Raw genomic sequence first — 18,986 nt, 5'->3', positions numbered from 1 at the left:
TTTTTGAGAGTCATAAAGTCTGTGAATTGTTTCTTCAGTATTGGGTATTCAGAGCTTTCTGGGACTAGTATCTGATTATCAGTGAGGATATACCATGTGCATTTTTTTGTGAATGGGTTACCTCACTCAGGATGATAGTCTCTAGTTCCATACATTTGTTTACAAATTTCATGAAGTCATTGTTTCTAACAGCTGAGTAGTACTCCATTGTGTAAATGTACCACACTTTCTGTATCCATTTGTTGATGAACATCTGGGTTTTTTCCAGCCCCTGGCTATTATAAACAAGGCTGCTTTAAACATGGTGAAGCATGTGTCCCTGTCACACGTTGGAGCATTTTTGGGATCTATGCCCAGGAGAGGAATAGCTGGGTTTTCAGGTAGTCCTATGTACTATGTCCAATTTTCTGAGGATCCACAAGACTGATTTTCAGAGTGGTTATACCAGTTTACAACCTCACCAACAGTGGAAGAGTGTTCCTCTTTCTCCACATCCTCGAAAACATCTGCTGTCACCTGAGTTTTTGATCTTAGCTATTCTAACTGGTGTGAGGTAGAATCTCAGGGTTGTTTGATTTGCATTTTCTTGATGACTAGGGATGTAGAACATTTCTTTAGGTGCTTCTCAGCCATTCCATGTTCCTTGGCTGTGAATTCTTTGTTTAGCTCTGTACCACATTTTTAATAGGATTATTTGATTCTCTATAGTCTAGCTTCCTGAGTTCTTTGTATATATTGGATACTAGCCCTCTATCAGATGTAGACTTGGTAAAGATCCTTTCCCAATTTGTAGGCTGACGTTTTGTCTTCTTAACAGTCTTCTTAGCCTTACAGAAGATTTGCAATTTCATTAGGTCCTATTTATAGATTCTTCATCTTGGAGCATAAGCCATTGGTCTTCTGTTCAGTAATTTTTCCCTTATGCCTATGTGTTCTAAGGTTTTCCCCAATTTCTCTTCTAATAGTTTCAGTGTACCTGGTTTTATGTGGAGATCTTTGATCCACTTGAACTTGAGCTTTCTTCAAGGAGATAGGAAAGAATCAATTTGCATTCTTTTACATGCTGAGTGCCAGTTGCACCTACAACATTTGTTGAAGAGGCTGTCCTTTTCCATTGAATGTTTTTAGCTCCTTTGTCAAAGATCAAGTGACCATACATTTGTCGGTTAATTTCTGGGTCCTATGTTTGTCGGTTAATTTCTGGGTCCTCAGTTTGGTTCTATTGATCTACCTGCCTATCTGTACCAATGCTATTGCTTTGTAACATAACTTCAGATCAGGGATGGTGATTCCCCCAAAGGTGTTTTTATTCTTGAGAATAGATTTTGCTATTCTAGTTTTTTTGTTATTTCAGATGAACTTGCAAATTGCTTTTTCCAACTCTACAAAGAATTGAGTTAGAATTTTGATGGGGATTGCATTGAATCTGTAGATTACTTTTGGGAAGATGGCCATTTTTACAGTGTTGATCCTGCCACTCTATGAGCATGGGAGATCTTTCCATCTTCTGAGATCTTCTTCAATTTCTGTCTTCAGAGTCTTGAAGTTCTTGTCATACAGATCCTTCACTGGCTTGGTTAGGGTCACTCCAAGGCATTTTATGTTCTTTGTGACTAGTGTGAAGGGTGTCAATTCCCTAATTTCTTTCTCCACCTGTTTATCCATTCTGTAGAGGAAGGTGGTTCATTTGTTTGAATTAATTTTAGGCCAGCCACTTTGCTGAAGTTGTTTATTAGTTGTAAAAGTTCTCTGGTGGAATTTTTGGGATCACTTAAGTATACTATCATATCATCTGCAAATAGTGATATTTTGACTTCTTCCTTTTCAATGTGAATCCCTTTGATTTCTTTTACTTGTCTAATTGCTCTGGCCAGGAATTCCAGTACTAGATTGAATAGGTAGGGGGACAGTGGGCAGCCTTGTCTAGTCCCTGATTTTAATGGAATTGCTTCAAGTTTCTATTCATTTAGTTTGATATTAGCTATTGATTTGCTGTATATTGCTTTTACTATGTTAAGCTATGGGCCTTGGATTCCTGATCTTTCCAAGACTTTTATCATGAAGGAGTTTTGAATTTTGTTGAATGCTACCTCAGCATTTAGTGAAAAAAAATCATGTGGTTTTGTTGTTGTTGTTTTGCTTTGAGTTTGTTTATATGGTGGATTATGTTGATGGATTTCCCTATGTTGAACAATCCCTGCATCCCTGGGATAAAGCCTACTTGGTCATGGTGGATGATTGTTTTGATGTGTTCTTGGATTCAGTTTGCAAGAATTTTATTGAGTATTTTTGCATATATGTTCATGAGAGAAATTGGTCTGACAATCTCTTTCTTTGTAGTGTCCGTGTGGTTTAGGTATGAGCATAATTCTGGCTTCAAAGAATTAATTGGGTAGTGTTCCTTCTGTTTCTATTTTGTGGAATAGTTTGGAGAGTATAGGTATTAGGTCTTCTATAAAAGTCTGATAGAATTCTCCAATACACCCATCTGCTCCTGGGCTTCTTTTGGTTGGGAGGCTATTGATTACTGCTTCTATTTATTTAGTGTTATAGGGCTGTTTAGATGGTTTCTCTGATCCTGATTTAACTTTGGTATTTGGTATCTGTCTAGAAATTTATCCATTTCCTCCAGATTTTCCAGTTTAGTTGGATATAGGCTTTTGTAGTAGGATCAGATGATTTCTTGAATTTCCTCAGTTTCTGTTGTTATGTCTCCCCCTTTCATTTCTGATTTTGTTAATTTGTATACTTTCTCTTTGCCCTCTAGTTAGTCTGGCTAAGGGTTTATTGATCTTGTTGATTTTCTAAAAAACAAACAAAAAAAAACAGCTCTTGGTTTTGTTGATTCTTTGTATAGTTCTATTTGGTTGATTTCTGCTCTGAGTTTGATTATTTCCAGCTGTCTACTCCTCTTGGGTGTATCTGCTTCTTTTTGTTCTAGAGCTTTCAACTGTGCTGTCAAGCTACTAGTGTATGCTCTCCCCAGTTTCTTTTTGGAGGCACTCAGAGCTGTGAGTTTTCCACTCAGTACTGCTTTCATTGCATCCCATAAGTTTGGGTATGTAGTGGTGTCATTTTCATTAAATTCTAAAAAGTCCTTGATTTCTTTCTTTATTTCTTCCTTTACCATGTTATTATTGAGCAGAGAATTGTTCAGCTTCCATTTGTATGTAGGCTTTTTGTTGTTTTTGTTGGTTTTTAAAGACAAGCCTTAGTCCATGGTGATCTGACAGGATGCATGGGAATATTTCGATATTCTTGTATCTGTTAAGGTCTGTTTTGTGACCAACTATATGGTCAATTTTGGAGAAAGTAACATGAGGTGCTGAAAAGAAAGCATATTCTTTTGGTTTTGCATGAAATGTCCTGTATATGTATGTTAATTCCAGTGGGGTTCATAACCTCTGCTAGATTTGCTATGGCTCTGTTCAGTTTCTGTCTCCCTGATCTATTTGTCCATTGATGAGAGTGGGGTGTTGAATTCTTCCACTATTATTGTGTATGGTGTAATATATGCTTTAAACTTTAATAAGATTTCTTTTATAAATGTGGGTGCCCTTTTATTTGGAGCATAGATATTCATGATTTACAGTTCATCTTGATAGATTTTTCTTGTGATGAGTAAAAAGTGTCCTTCCTTATCTTTTTTGATAACTTTTGGTTGACAATCTATTTTATGTGATATTAAAATACTACTCCAGCTTGTTTCCTGGGCCCATTTGCTTGGAAGATTTTTTTCAGCTTTTTACTCTGAGATAGTGTCTGTATTTGTCTCTGAGGTGAGTTTCCTGTATACAGCAAAATGCTGGATCCAGTTTACGTATCCAGTCTGATAGTTTATGTCTTTGTATTGGGAAATTGAGTCCACTGATATTAAGAGAAATTATGGAATAGTGATTTTTGTTTCCTGTTATTTTTGTTGATAGAGGTAGACTTATGTTTGCATGCTTTTCTTCTTTTGGTTTTCTTGAATGATTTTTTTTTTTTTTTTTTTGCTTTGCCTTGGGTGTAGATTCCTTCCTTGTGTTGGATTTTTCCATTTATCATCCTTTGTAGGGCTGGATTTGTGGACAGATAGTGTGTAAATTTGGTGTTGTCCTGGAATATCTTGGTTTCTCCATCTATGGTGATTGAGAGTTTTGCTGGATATAGTAACCTGGGCTGGCATTTGTGTTCTCTTGGGTTTGTATGATGTCTGCCCAGGATCTTCTAGCTTCATAGTCTCTGTTGAGAAGTCTGATGTAATTCTGATTGGTCTGCCTTTGTATGTTACTTGTCCTTTTTCCCTTACAGTTTTTAGGATTCTTTATTTGTTCCAACATTTGTGTTTTGACTAATGTGTGTTGAGAGGAATTTCTTTTTTGGTCCAATTTATTTGGAGTTCTATAGGCTTCCTGTATGTTCATGGTCATCTCGGTCTTAAGAGCAGAGAAGTTTTCTTTTATGATTTTGTTGAAGATATTTACTGTGCCTCTTAGTTGATATTCTTCACCCTCTTCTACATCTTTCATCCTTAGGTTTGGTCTTCTCATTGTGTGATGGATCTCCTAGACATTTTGGGTTAGGAGCTTTTTGGTTTTTACTTCTTCTCTGACTGTTTTGTCTATGTTTTCTATGTTGTCTTCGGCCCCTGAGATCCTCTCTTCCATCTCTTGTAGTCTGTTGCTGATGCTTGCACCTGTGACTTCTGATTTCTTTTTTGGTTTTCCATTTCTAGGGTTGTCTCTTTTTGTGTTTTCTTTATCGTTTCTATTTTTGTTTTCAATTCCTTTATCTGTTTGGTTGTGTTTTCCTGTACTTCTTTGAGTGATTTTTCCTGGTTCTCCTGTAATTGTTTATGGAATTTATTTATGCACTTCTCCAAGATCTCCAGCATCATCATGAAGTATGATTTCAGGTCTGAGTGTTCTTTTTCTGGTATGTTTGGCAATCCACTATTTGCTGTGGTGGAAGAGCTGAGTTCTGATGTTGCCAAGTTGTCTTGGTTTCCATTGCTTAGGTTCTTTCACTTTCTTCTTGCCATCTTGTTGTCTGTCATTATAGGTGCTCTTGCTGTCTCTGATTGGAGTTTGTCTCTCATGTGGATCTGAGGACCCCTCGGGTCAGGAAGGATATTGCTTCTGGATGTTTGTCTCTTTGCTGCAGGTCTTGAGTTCTGATTGCAGTGGTTCCATTCTGTCTTCGTAGGCTCAGGTGGGAGAGCTCTTGCAAGGCTTCTCTGGGGACTCAGCCATGTGGAGGTGGGCCCAGCAGTCTCCTGACCCTCTCTAGGGGCTGGAAGGGACCTGGATCCCTGAGTGCACCACTCTAGCTGTCCTCCAGGAGCTCCAGGCTATCCTTCCAGGACAGCCTGAAGTGTGTGGGGCAAGTTTCCTGTGGGATCAAGCCAACAAAAGAGCACTTGCAATGCTGTTCTGGGGTCTCAGCTGTCTTAGGATGGTCCCGAGTCTTGATGGCAGTCACCCAGCTCTCTCACTGGGCCAGAGAGGACCCAATCCCACAGTTCACCTCCCTATCTGCTCATGAGATCACCAGGTGTCCCCTCCCCAGACAGCTAGTGAGGGTGTGTGGCAGGCTTAGGGCTTACCGTGGGCTCAGGTGGGAGAGCGCTTGCAAGGCTTCTCAGCGGGATCAGCCATGTGCAGGCGGGTGCTGAGTCTTCTGTATCTGGTTTTAAAATATACAAAATTCTTCTGCTTAGTATGGAAGCATTCCTGCAGCTTGTCCGAGCTCCCAGGTACCTGTGCGCAGGCGGCCCACCCGTCCTGATGTAACTGGGCCGGGTCTGGCTTTGGACAGAAAGTGTTCACCCCAGTTCAGTTCTGCTGCTTGAACCTTGAGAGTTCTGTGCAGCCTTTCCTGGGGTAGAACCTGGACAGAAGAAGTTGACTCACCCTTCCATTTAGGATGGAAAGCATTCCTGCAGCTCTTCTGATGCCCCAGGGACCTCCACAATTTTTATGTAATGAAGAAGTTACCATTGTGTTAAAGATGATCCACAGAACAGCTAACCTTGCAAAGGAGTGGATTTTTATTCTAGTGTTACACAAATGGATATCCATCACATGATTCGCACATGGCAGCAACTCAAAAATTCGCTAAAAGATGAAGGAATGAATGAATGTGCTAGGAGTGGTTGCCTACTGGAGCCTCCTAGGAGATGTTTGGAAAGGTTCCTATAGAACTCTACCACTCTAAATCACAAAGAATGAGGTTTCTTTTTACAAGAGGCTGAAGGTGGATGGCACCAGACAGAAAAGTATGTATGGAATTTCAAGAGTGGTAAATACCTAATGTGGAGATTTAAACATATCCATTAGCTGTTGGGGTATGAGACTATTTCCAGTGAAAGCAAAGCTTCTCCGAGTGTGGTATGTTCAGGAAAAGAGTTAAGAGAAATCAGTCTGGGAAAGCAAGTAACACAAACAAACAAAAAAATAAGCAAACACTCCAGGTAGAAATAGAACTGGGGAAAAGAATTCTATTTACTCAACTTGATACTTAAAACTGAAAAACAAAACCAACCTACCAAAAACCACTCCTACTCAGATGTCTTACAGTTTTAAGAACGTAAGCACAGTTTGACTTAATGTGGAATATGGCTCGCCTTAAAACAGAAGAAAACACTGGAATGATTGGTTTTCATTACTGTGACAAATATCCAACAAACACAACTTACTGAAGAGTTTATTTTGATTCAAGGCATGAGGGTATAGTCCTCATGACAGGAGGCCATGCTGGCAAGAGCTACTCTAGCTATAAAGACTTGAGCATCAGGAAGCTGATTACATTGTATCCACAGTAAGGAAGCCGAGAAGAATGAATACCAATGCTTGACTTCATCTCTCCTTTTTCATTTAGACCCAGGAACCTACCCTATGGCCTCTGGCTCTGATAGCCACATTCAGAGTAGGTCTTCTTTGGGCATCACTCTCATACACATACCAGTGTCTTCTGGGTGATTCAAAATCAAAATCCACTGAGATTGGGTTAACCATAACAAGGGAAATGTCCTTTACAACCCAGAGAACCTTTGATTTTCATCTTTGTTTGCTTTTCCAGAGGCAGGAAGAGAGGTATCAGAGTGGAGCACATGATCAAGTAACCAACACCCCCAACTTACCCCAGTCTTCTGAGTTTCTTCCACATGAGCCTTGGGATTTTTGTCTGCTGTCTGCTATCAGAACAGGTAGATAAGCTTATACTTGAGCACATTTCTTCCATTTAGAGCTTTCTTCTGAATACACACACAGTTGGTCTCCCTCCAGTCGGAGAATTCCTCTCAGTGTCTATTCAATGATGCTCTCCCTGTCTACACAATCCAAAAGAGCATTATCTGAAAGCTTCACATTCCTTAGCCTGATGATTTATCTTTAGCACCAGAATCAAGTTCTCTAAGCAGGTCTTCTTCTGTCTTGATAGATATTTGCAAATTCCACCTGTAGTCCCCAGTATGGCATTTTTTCACATCTGAGAATTTTAACCTATCATACATACAGAAAACAAAATGCCGTGGAAGGAGGGAACCAAGGCTGGCTCGGAGAATTGAAGCTACATAATTCTTCACTCGGAAACTGTTTTATGAAAGATTATAGTTCTTGAGATAAAGAGCTAGTGAAAAATACCATCAAATCATGCATATTCTCTATGTATTCTCAAATGTTTGAAGGGTGGCCTCTAGAAGAAGGAATGGAACTGCTCTTTTGTCCCCAAGGGGAAAATCTATACAGTAGAAATCTTGTAAGGTATCAGCTGCCACAAGGAAAGACTATAGAGAAAGCAATAACCAAAGTTCAAAGGGTCCTTCACGGCAGTAGAAGTTCACGACTGTAGAGTGGTTTTAACAGAAGCTAGCCAACCAATTCCACAGCAATGAAAAGTCCAGCTTAGCTAGGGCAGCAGGCCAAATACCTAGTATCTATATGTCACCCACTCTGTGCCAGAAAGACTTTACCAACTGTGTGACAAATATTAACTCATTTTAGCCTTAAGAAGAACTGAGAGGATAAATACCCTTGTAATCATTTTACAGTACAACACATCAAGAAACAGACACCAGTGAACTTGACCAAGTTCACACCTTGCCAGTAAGTGGCAGAGGAGCTTTGACAATGACCTTTAGTGTCTGCTCTGTATTTCAAGGTAATTCTTTTTATGCCTCAACTGGAAATTATTTTTATAATATCCTATTTTTATCTTCAGAAGAAAAAAAAAAGTCAAAATGTCCAAGTGTGACAGACTGGATCCACGGAGGCTCAGGTTGTAGGTGGAGCATCACTCGAAGCTTGAGTGGACAGACACCTGGAAATCCTGTGCTGCCTGGGAGAGTCCACTCCTTTCTGAGCATGATTGTTTTTTCTGGTCTATTCCTCACTTCCTACAAATCTGCAAGTGAGGGCATTTCCTTTTCCTGACTGGTATATGTTCGGTATAGAGCAAGTATTTGTGTAAAACAGGAAGAAAAGGAATGGGAATAAAAGGAAGAAAGATGGCGTCCTCAAGGATGCTTTGTCCTGGACCCAACTGTCTTCACCACTGTCTTTACTATAAACCTATCAAGAGGAGGAGCCACTAGGAACCCAGATCTCAAACTAAATGTACAGCCCCTGTGGCTTTGAAAATAAATCATTGCAAATAGGTTGGTTCCTGGACTTAAAGAAAAGCACAAACAGGAATTTTGTTTTCAAGGAAGGTTGCTGCAGCATGGACAAACAGAGTGTACCTCTGGGTTGCCATCAAAAGTCCCATTCCGATTAAATGTAATAAAATAGAATCAGTGCTAAAATATTAATAAAATGTTCTTTCCCCCTAGTCGCTGGCATCTAATGAAGGTATTTTGATGCTATTTATAAAGTAAATTATATTACTTAGTACCCAAAGGCACTATTTTGTCTATAGAAGGTAATCACATTCTAATTTAATGACGAAGGATAGGAATCATGGCCGACAAAGGTAAGAGTGAGCCTGGCTAGCTGGCTTCAGGATGACTCAGCTTGTGAGGCTATAGACGGTACTTGTGGCAGTACTTGTTGTAATATCAACATTAACACACCTAAACTTTTTGTTTACTGTCTATTCTATTTGCCTTCTTCCGGACCCCACATGCCCACACTCTCTTTTCATGAATATTTAATCTGTGCCCCCGTCCAGGGAAGTCAACTCTGAAACCACACCTCTAGAAGAACCATGAATCTGGCTGAGGGAAAGAGTGAGACAGGAGATGAGGTGAGAGCAAATGCAAAGGGACAGATGGCGAAAAGAAGCAGAGTATCCCAGAGTGACCATTGCAGGAAACCAGAGGGACAATTATTAGCCAGTAGGGGACAGACCCACTCTAGAGGCATTTAAAGCTCTAATATACTCCCAAGTGGAGATGTGGGTTCTATTCTGGGGCAAGGGGGGAAGCTTATGAATACTTTATAATGTTTGCATTAGAGAGCCCCAGTTCAGCAAGAACAGATTGCATCCTTTGGATGAGAAAGCCACTCTCTGGTTAGTGGTCAGAGGATTTTAAAAGTCTTTCTTTGAGCTAACTTCCTGCAGGCAATTGAGTCACCAAACACCATGATTTATGGACAGCCAGGAAACCTTTAGTGGGGGAATAATAAACTCCTTCATTAGCATCCATTAGGCCCAGGAGTACACTAGGACTCCCAGAAGAGTTTAGCTGGAAACCATTAGTGGGAACACCTCTTGGATTGCCCTTAGACAATGGGAGAAGACCTCGAGTGTGACTCCCCTCTCCACATACATTCTCATCCCTTGGTGTCTACCTTAAATTGAGAGCAGCGTTCCTGGGGGTGGATTTTGGTTAAAAAAAAAAAAAAAAAGTGCGGGTTCATTGCGATTTCTTAAACTTCTAGTGGTTGAATCCAAATTCTAGGAACTGTGTTCTTGTCTAGTACCCAGGAGACCATTACTCGAGCCACTTGACTGTCAGAGTACATTTTTCTTTAAGAGTGTAGGAAGCACTGAGCCCAAGTCCTAGATTCAGTAGTGTTACAGGAAGTACTTGTCATTCCCTTAAGAAGAAGAAGGGCTAACTAAATTCTATGCCTAATTAATTTCATTAAAATGGCATTTGGTTCAAAAAAAAATTTACAGTTCAGGTTCCCATCAGAAACAGACTATGAACTGGATAGAGGAATGAAAACAAGTCAAGCTTTAGGAGCAAAATCTGAGACAGGGCAAGAAAGAAGAAAGCCAGCCAAGAGTTTGTTTTCAACAAATTGTCAGGCTGGAAATCCACACTGGGGAATCCTGGGAAGCAGAATAGAAAACATGCCGAAAAATTAGCCCTAAAGAGAGGAGGGGTTAGGGTAGCACATCAGACTCTTACTGTGGGCTGATGGGGCTAGGAGAAGAGTCCTGACCGTCCATCTCTGCCAACCTGCTTGTACCTCTGTGGGGCTGAGTGGGGAACGGGTAGGCTCCAGTAGCCAGTGACAGCTCTCACAAAACAGGAAACATATGTTGGCTCTGGATATCCCAGCAAAGTGTGATGAGACAGCAGGGTATAAAGCACATGGGCAGGGCAGATGATGCTACAGGTAAGAAAGAAAAGGAACGGCACAGGTGCCAGCATCCACAGGGAAACAAGGGCTTCAGCTGCTCCACATATAGGCACTGACATTTGTTGCTGGGTTCAATCAAAACCAAAAAGTGAACTTACTTATACATCTTCTACACAATCATCAATTTCCTAGAATGTTTAAGTGTGAAGCAAGACTGAGTTGCTCTGTTTTATGAAAAGAGAGGACCATGACAGGCCCCAGGGGAACTGCAGGAAGGATGTCAGGTACCTAAGAGCCTGACAGTGACAACTGCAGGTCTTGGTGTGGCCACTGAATAGAGCAGAAGGATCACCAGGACCACTTCCCACCCTGCTTCTCCCCCAGGTAGAAGGCTAGGTACAAAGGTCTAAGGAATAGGTGATAGGAAGTCATTGTATTGTTTTTATGTAACACAATATTAATATTTTATTTCTAGGCAATGCTTTTAGATTTACATTTTATATTTACATTTTATATTCTTTTTAGTGGAACATGAACACATGCACATGTAACAAAATTTCTCTTTAAACAGTTGTTGAACACTACATGGTTCAGAAGGATGGTGAGTTCTACATCTCTCTGAGGTAGAATTTAAGTGAGACCCAGACATATGAGCATACAGCGCACTTTCAATTAAACAAATAACCTAAAAGCTAATTTGATCTCTGACATAGATTTGGCACACACTCCAATTTCAATCTCCACAGGCCTATATATGTATGTGTGTATGTATGCATGTGTGTATGTATGCATATATGTATGTATTATGTGTGTATGTATATTCCATCCAACTTTACTTTTCCATAGTCCTTTGTAATTCCAGCAGCCTTTGAAAGTCCATGCAAGTCATAAAATGGTACAGTAGAAGTGTACTTGGGTCCAAAGTCTAAATCTCATCTAAGATCTAAGGAAGTTTCCAAACTGTAAGCCTTCATAACATCAAAAGCCAAGTTATGTACTTCTAACATACAATGTTACACAATAAAGATGCTCATTTAAACATGAGGGAATTGGGGCATAGCTGGGAATGATAAGACAAAAGCAAGATCAAAACCAGTAAGGCAAATAGCAGATTCTCTAACATCTCTGAGTCTAACATCTGAACTCATGATGGAATCCTCAAGGCTTTAAAGGACTTCAATAGTCCCAGCCCTCCACATCTGAAACCTGCAGCATGCATCACTTTTTCCTTCTGCTCATTCCATCCTATGCCTGAAACTTTGTTTAGTATATATCCCCCTAGTACTGGAATTTCCATCTTCCTAAGTTGTCTCCTACAACTTAAACTTCACTGCTGATAGCTTCATCCAATGGTCCATCAGTATCTCCTTGAAGGGATTCCAACTGTCCAATGCAGTCTAAATATGGTGGAAGACACCCTCCCAACCAATCTTGCATCTATCATACCTGTGAAATCAGTACCATATGAACAGTGCTACCAAATCCTGCTGCCAGCTAGAGATGAAACATGGCATTCTTGAAATAGCTGCAGCAGTTTTTCTGTGCTGACCCAGAATTTGGAAAACAATTACATATAGGTGGTTGTATTTGAACAGGAAATTGCTCAGTTTAGGTTTTCTTCCTTCAAATGAGTTTGGATCTTTGCAAGATGGAACCTCCTCAGATGGGTGGGTGTCTTAGTCATGGTTTCAATTTCTGCACAAAACAACATGACCAAGCAACAAGTTGGGGAGGAAAGAGTTTATTCAGCTTATACTTCCACATTGCTGTTCCTCACCAAAGGAAGTCAGGACTGGAACTTAAGCAGATCAGGAAGCAGGATCTGATGCAGAGACCATGGAGGGATGTTACTTACTGGCTTGCTTCCCTTGGCTTGCTCAACTTGCTTTCTTATATAACCCAGGTCTACCAGCCCAGGGATGGCAACACCCACAATGGGCTGGGCCCTTCCCCCTTGATCACTAGTTGAGAAAATGGATCTCATAGAGGAGTTTCCTCAACTGAGGCTCCTTTCTTTGTGATAACTTCAGCTTGTGCCAAGATGACATAAAACCAGCCAGTACAGTGAGTTTTACCCTCCTGAAACCTTTTCTGTTGTCTCATTTCAGTTCAGGAAGTTTTTCAGTGGTGTTGACTCCTCTAACAATTTCTTTTTCAGCACCGACCAGAATGCTCTCTGGTCTTGATATTTTCTCTGCCAATAAATAAATAAATAAATAAATAAATAAACAAACAAACAAACAAACAAACAAACAAACAAACACAACTAGTTCAGTATCTTTAAATTTAACTTTACTCCATTCTCAGGACACAACAAGATTATATTTAAATTCTTGGAAATACTGCATAAATGGCCCCAATTCCAGTTCCTGAGAGTTCTTATTTCTCTCCAAAGGTATGTGAACTGGAACTTCAGTGTCTATAATTCTATAATTATATTATATAAGTCTATAATTCAGCAGGTTTATTTTTCAAAGCCCACCAAAAGGATCCATTAAGCTCTACTCTAGTATGTTAGAATTTTTCTGGCTCAAAGCACAATACATTCTGGCCACAAAACTGCTCCAGACCTAGAAGCCCATGACGTCATCACAGCAGCATCTCCATTTTCCATGACCAACTGTGTGTCTTCATTTTTTTTCCAGCCACTGTAATAAAATTACACTTATTTTGTTAAATTTACAACTTAAGTTGACAGAAGCAACTTAAAGGAGAAAGGGCTTGTGCTGGCCCACAGTTCCAGGTAACAGTACATTATGGCATGCTTGTCATGGTGGCAGAAGCCTGAAGGAGTGAATCTCATTGTGTTTCCAGTAAAGAAAGAGCAACAAATACTTATGTCAAGCCATGTTTCCTTTTTCTATAGTACAGAACCCAAGCCCAAGAATGGTGTCCCCACTTCTAGTTTGGATATTCTTACCTCATTAATTTAACCAACACCAATTCTAACACAACAAGTCTATGTGATTCTGTAAATTTATATGTAGACAACATGAATTATCACAAATAGTATGATTACTTAAATCATCCAAATTCCTATCACTATCCATTGTTTGCCAAACACCACATTTTTCCTTTATTGCAAAAACAAAACCACATGTCATGTTGATACAAGTTTATAATCCTAGTTCTGGGCTAATATAGGCTACAGGATGAAACTCTGCCTCACAAACAATCCAGAAAGGAAGAAACAAAAAAACAAAAGAAGCAAGGGAGAGAGGGAAGGAGGGAAGTAGGAAAAAAGGGAGAGGGGAAGGGAGGAAAATAAAAAGATGCTACTTCTGCTGCTAACAATGATGATTACTGTAGGTTTATGTTAAGGTGACACATGATTGGACAGTAGAGAGGTAGGTGGGAAAAGAGGTTGGAGGAGCAGACAAGGAGGCAATAGGCAGAGATTGGTGGAAGAGGAGGTGGAAGCAGATGTGTATGTTTCTCTCAGCGCATCTCTAGCTTGATAAGGTTGTCATGCATATTTCTAAGGGTTTCTATGAGTCTAATTTATCTCATATAGATGGGCAATTTATATCTTTGTTCATTCGTTGTAAGCTTATTATGTAGAGAGTTTGTAGGTTGAGAATTTAACATATAAACCTGTTTGATAAGTTAATAGATGTGAAGTCATGTTTGTACTGGGTGGTGAAGGAAAGTGAGTGAAATCAACACTCTGAAGAGGCCATATGCCACCCAAGACAGAAGCAGCAGAGGTGGTGGAATAAACCGAGCCCGATTTCTTAGAGGCAGCATGTAGCACTGAGTTAGATCTCCACAGTGCTAGGTAGCCCCTCGGGAGCAGGCACTAGCGTGGGATAAAATGTTACCATTTTTTAATATTTACCTCAACAGTGATGATGAGGACAATGACTACAGCATTAAAAAAAAGTTAGCATTTCATCTTCAGTTACCTGAATAATTTGAAGGTGCTGGGAATACGCATAGAGATAGTGTAACTACTTCTCTGCAAAAGTGAGGAATGATTTGATACTGCAGACAGACAGTGCATGTTGTGCTGTGGTTTCTCAAGTGGCCTTTATGCTCAGAAGATATCAAGCTGGTGGTACTTTTAAAAATATTAATATTTTGGTTTTTCCTGGTACAAATTTTAAAACCTAGTTTATCCTTCAGCTTCTCATTTCAGTTTACAAATTCTCTTCTGTTTATAATCCAGGAAGTTCCAGAAATTGCTTCTAAGGGTACTTAGAGAGATATTTAGCTTCATTTACAAACAGATAATTAAACCTCTTCAGACATTTTAAAATTCACTTATAAATTTAATGTATCTTATTTTCTTTAAGTGCCTCAATTGTCTGACTTAAAACCTTCCTGAGTAATTAAATAAACCTTTTAAATCAAATGAATTAAATTTATAAATATGGTGAATCAAATTCTTTTAAATATTCCAGCGCTGTAGATCAATTTAGTAATATTTCAACCTGAAACTACAAGTATAAATCAATTAGTCAATTATGCATTTTATATTGGAATTATGAGACTGATCTGTTCAATCTCAAGCACTACAAAACATTAAATATCACACAAATAGATTCCTTTTTAACACAAAACATCCAATTCTCTTATAAAAGAAAAGCTTTCAAGCTAATGAACAGCTGTAGGTTTTGATCATTTTACTGGATTCTTTATTATAAAACTAGTAGAAAATTTCAAGCTGTGTGCATGGTCTACATAAGCACCAAAGTGGATGGTCACACACCAGGCCCCAGACTTAGGTCCTATCATTACAGAGAAGACTGGCGCACAGCCACTCAGGTGGTCATATATCTTGATGAGCTATACATATCTGGTTAAAAGGATTCATGTGTGTGTGTGTGTGTGTGTGTGTGTGTGTGTGTAGAAAACTATGTATGTATGTATATGTATGTATATGTATGTATGTATGTATATGTTATTACATACAAATACATACATACATAGTTACCAGAAAGATTGTGAGGATAGGCCAACCTGGGCTATCTGTCTCATGTGACCTGTCACAAAGTAAAACAATAACAAGGTAAAATAATACTTTCAAATCATGTAAAGTTTTTCTTTGTTGGTTTGTTATTTTGGATGTTATTGAAGATAACGTAGAACCCTTTCTCTGGAAGTTGTGACCTGGAATGAGCCATCTGTCAGTGGGGTAATTAAGGTAAAATTGGGGTGATACATATACATATTTGATTAAATTCAAAGACCTGGTGCATAATCATAGATCATTCATTCTTACTACTCTTGCAGACATTAATATACTATCATCCAAAAGGATTTTTGCTATTTCAGGTACCTTGCTTCTACTGGATTATGAAATTCAAATTACTTCTATTGACCCTGTCTCATGGCAAGGGCTTCTCCTGACCACCTCTACCTGTCTGCTTGTCTTAGGAGCATACTACAGTCACCTGTAAGACATACCGTATTAAGGGATGGCAACTCTAAAGACTGTTAATGTTTGGGTTTCAAGAAAACTGTACAAGCATTCATATGACGGTAGGAACATGGTTCTTAGTAATTATTAATGTTTTGTGGTTTCCAAGACTTTTATGATCTAAGAGACTCTGTCAAAAGCCTTCTCTACACATTAACACATAAACTCTATAAACACTGTAGTTTATGAGGTTCAATAATTTATGTTTCTCTGACATACACCAATAGATATTAAACTGAATACAAAACCAAACAGAACCTAGGCCTTGATAGATATTTTGTTAAAATTAATGTGGAAAAATAGTTCAGTGAAAATTAGATTACATCTATCTGTCTGTCCTGTCTGTCTTTCTGTCTCTTTTTGTCTTTCTTAAAAACTGGACTCTGTCCTGTTTCCATTGAACATGTATGTTAGAAATGGACTATGGTGAAAACTTAGTCTACAAGGTTCAATATTGATACTATCTAAACTTGAAAAGAAGTGCTGAAGAAAAAAAGTATAATTAGCCTTTCAAAGAATTAAAGGACTCTTCCGCAATGGAATTATAAGCATATTCTCCATCTTTACTGAAGATAAAATCTACTTTTGCACTTGGGAGACTGAGGCAGAAAGATTGTGAGGAAAGGCCAACCTGGGCTATCTGTGTCATGAAACCTGTCACGAAGCAAAGCAATAACAAAATAAAATGTACTTTCAAATTATGTGTAGCTTTGTTTTGTTTGCTACTTTTCATGTTACTGAAGATAATATAGAACACCATCTCTGGATGGTGTGACTTGGAGCAAGCCATCCATCTCTGGGGTTATTAGGAACCATTAAAATCATGAGGATCAGACTTGCGTATGAATAGAAGGATGAATGCATGGATGTTTAGTATTCCCTGAAACATGTCATTGCATGTCAGACTGGACCCTGGCTTTCTATTAGTTATCACACATTCTAAGCCTTAATCTGTACTAACAAGGAAGAATTCTCAGCTGTATTTTCAAGCAGATATACTTTATCTAGTAATGTCAGTTTTGTTGAATTTGGATTCCCTATTGACAACACAGTTTTAAAGGGAGAGCTAACCCTACATTAAATTCATTCTGTCTTCTTTGTGCTAAAAGCTAAAGGCAAACTTCTAATGTGGTTTCCTTTCTGGAGTATTTTTGGAGGTGTGGCGGGCTTTGAAATAATTTTATCTGCAGAGGGCCCAGAGCCAGGCTCCGGGTTTTAGCTGCCTGGCTCTTAGAGCCTGGAAACCCCACAAGGCTCTGACATAGGAGGCTGTGCACAAAAGCAACGAGCTTCCTTTAAAGTTACAGCTCACTGACTGTTACCCTTGCAGTAAAATGCCTGTTTGCTTTGTGAGACTTTTTCACTCAAAAATCTCCCCTTTGTAGCCATGTGGGGGGTTTTAATGCTTTTGTTTCTTGGTGTTGCTAAGGATAGGAATCTGGAAGGTACCCACAGAAACAAGAGTCTTGAGTTTTATGACTTAGGGGGACTTCCCCTCACCTTTAAGACAGAAGGAGGTAGAAATGACATGAAAAGTAGACAGAGGAAGAGGTGGGAATAGGAGTCTTCAAGCACTGGGCAGATACCCTGTCCTTCACATTAACACCATAAAAAACCGTGTCTTTGGAGAGTGCAGGCCTCTTTCATAGGCAGCCAAAGAGAATTTAAGGAACGCAGAAGCAAAAACATCCATGTGGAAGGATTAAGCTAGATTAGTCTGTAGCACTTTGTCCTCTCCCATAGTGCAAGCCTGATGTTTACAGAGGTGAGCAAATCTTATTCATATTCTTTCTGCTTATTTATTGAAAAAATATTTTCATTCAATATATTTTAATAATACTGTTCCCCTCACCCATCCTCCTAAATCTTCACCAGCTCCACTCCACGGTCTTTCTTTCTCTAGTTATAAAAGTGAATAGCAGAAAAAGAAAGGAAGGAAGGAAGGAAGGAAGGAAGGAAGGAAGGAAGGAAGGAAGGCACACATACAACATAAATGAAGACCAGTACTAAAAAATTCCCATACAAGGTAATATGAGATTTAAAAATTTATAAATATTACTATTGAGTTCTTAACGTCACTTTGTGTTGTCCAACTACTTCTGGGTATAGGGCCTACTTCAAATGTGGTAAATACACCCAGTTAGTAATCCAGTTAATACACACAAGACAATTTTTCCTTTGCAAGTGGTTATCAATTGCGGAGACCCCACACAGGCTCATTCATCTTGCTGGAGTGGCAGAGAGGTAAACACATGTTCTACAAACTTCTTTCATGCTGTGGTAGGCAGACCTGTCAACCTCTTAGGAAATGTTTCCACATGTTCCCTTGTCAACACAATTCCTTCTTTCTTTCTTTTTTCTTTTTATTTCCTTCTTTCAACATAGCCTTTTTCATAGGCTATTCCAATCAGCAACTGTGAAAAAGCGAGTCTGCCCTTACGTTGAGCTGTAGATGTATGTGCTACAATCACTGTGAGCAAATCTGTATGATGAAAACAGATTCATCAGTAAGGCCAGCACGTACCCTTAGTTCAACAGTATAGGTCAAATGTAGGGGTGAGTCTAACTCAGTGGCCACTAAAAAGACAGCTGCTAATCTCTCGCTCACTCATTATTCATTTCTTTGTCCATTCCTTCTCTCTCTCATCCATTCTATGTTGAGCTTGCATTACATGGTAAGCACTGAGGAGAGAGACTGAGGGCAAGCTTCATTCAAGCTTTGTCTGGAACCCGGCAAAGAGAGAGCTGACTGATCATAAGGTGATGTAGAGCAGCGGTTCTCAACCTGTGGGCCACGACCCCTTTGGGGTCACATATCAGATCGTTTGAATGTCAGATGTTTGCAGTGCAGCTCCTAACAGTAGAAGATTACAGCTATGAAGTAGAAACAAAACGATTTCTAAGGTTAGGGTCATTACAACGTGAGGAACTTTTGAAGGGTTGCAGCAGGGAGAAAGCTGAGAAAGAGGTGTGGAAGGTTGTATTAGACGTTCTGGCTGTAAACAACGCCCATTGTGTTCAGATAAAGAAGACAATACGAATGTTAAACC

The sequence above is a fragment of the Micromys minutus genome (genome assembly GCF_963924665.1).
Source record: "Micromys minutus genome assembly, chromosome: 9".
In the NCBI taxonomy this organism is placed as follows: Eukaryota; Metazoa; Chordata; class Mammalia; order Rodentia; family Muridae; genus Micromys; species Micromys minutus.
This window is presented reverse-complemented; position numbering follows the sequence as displayed.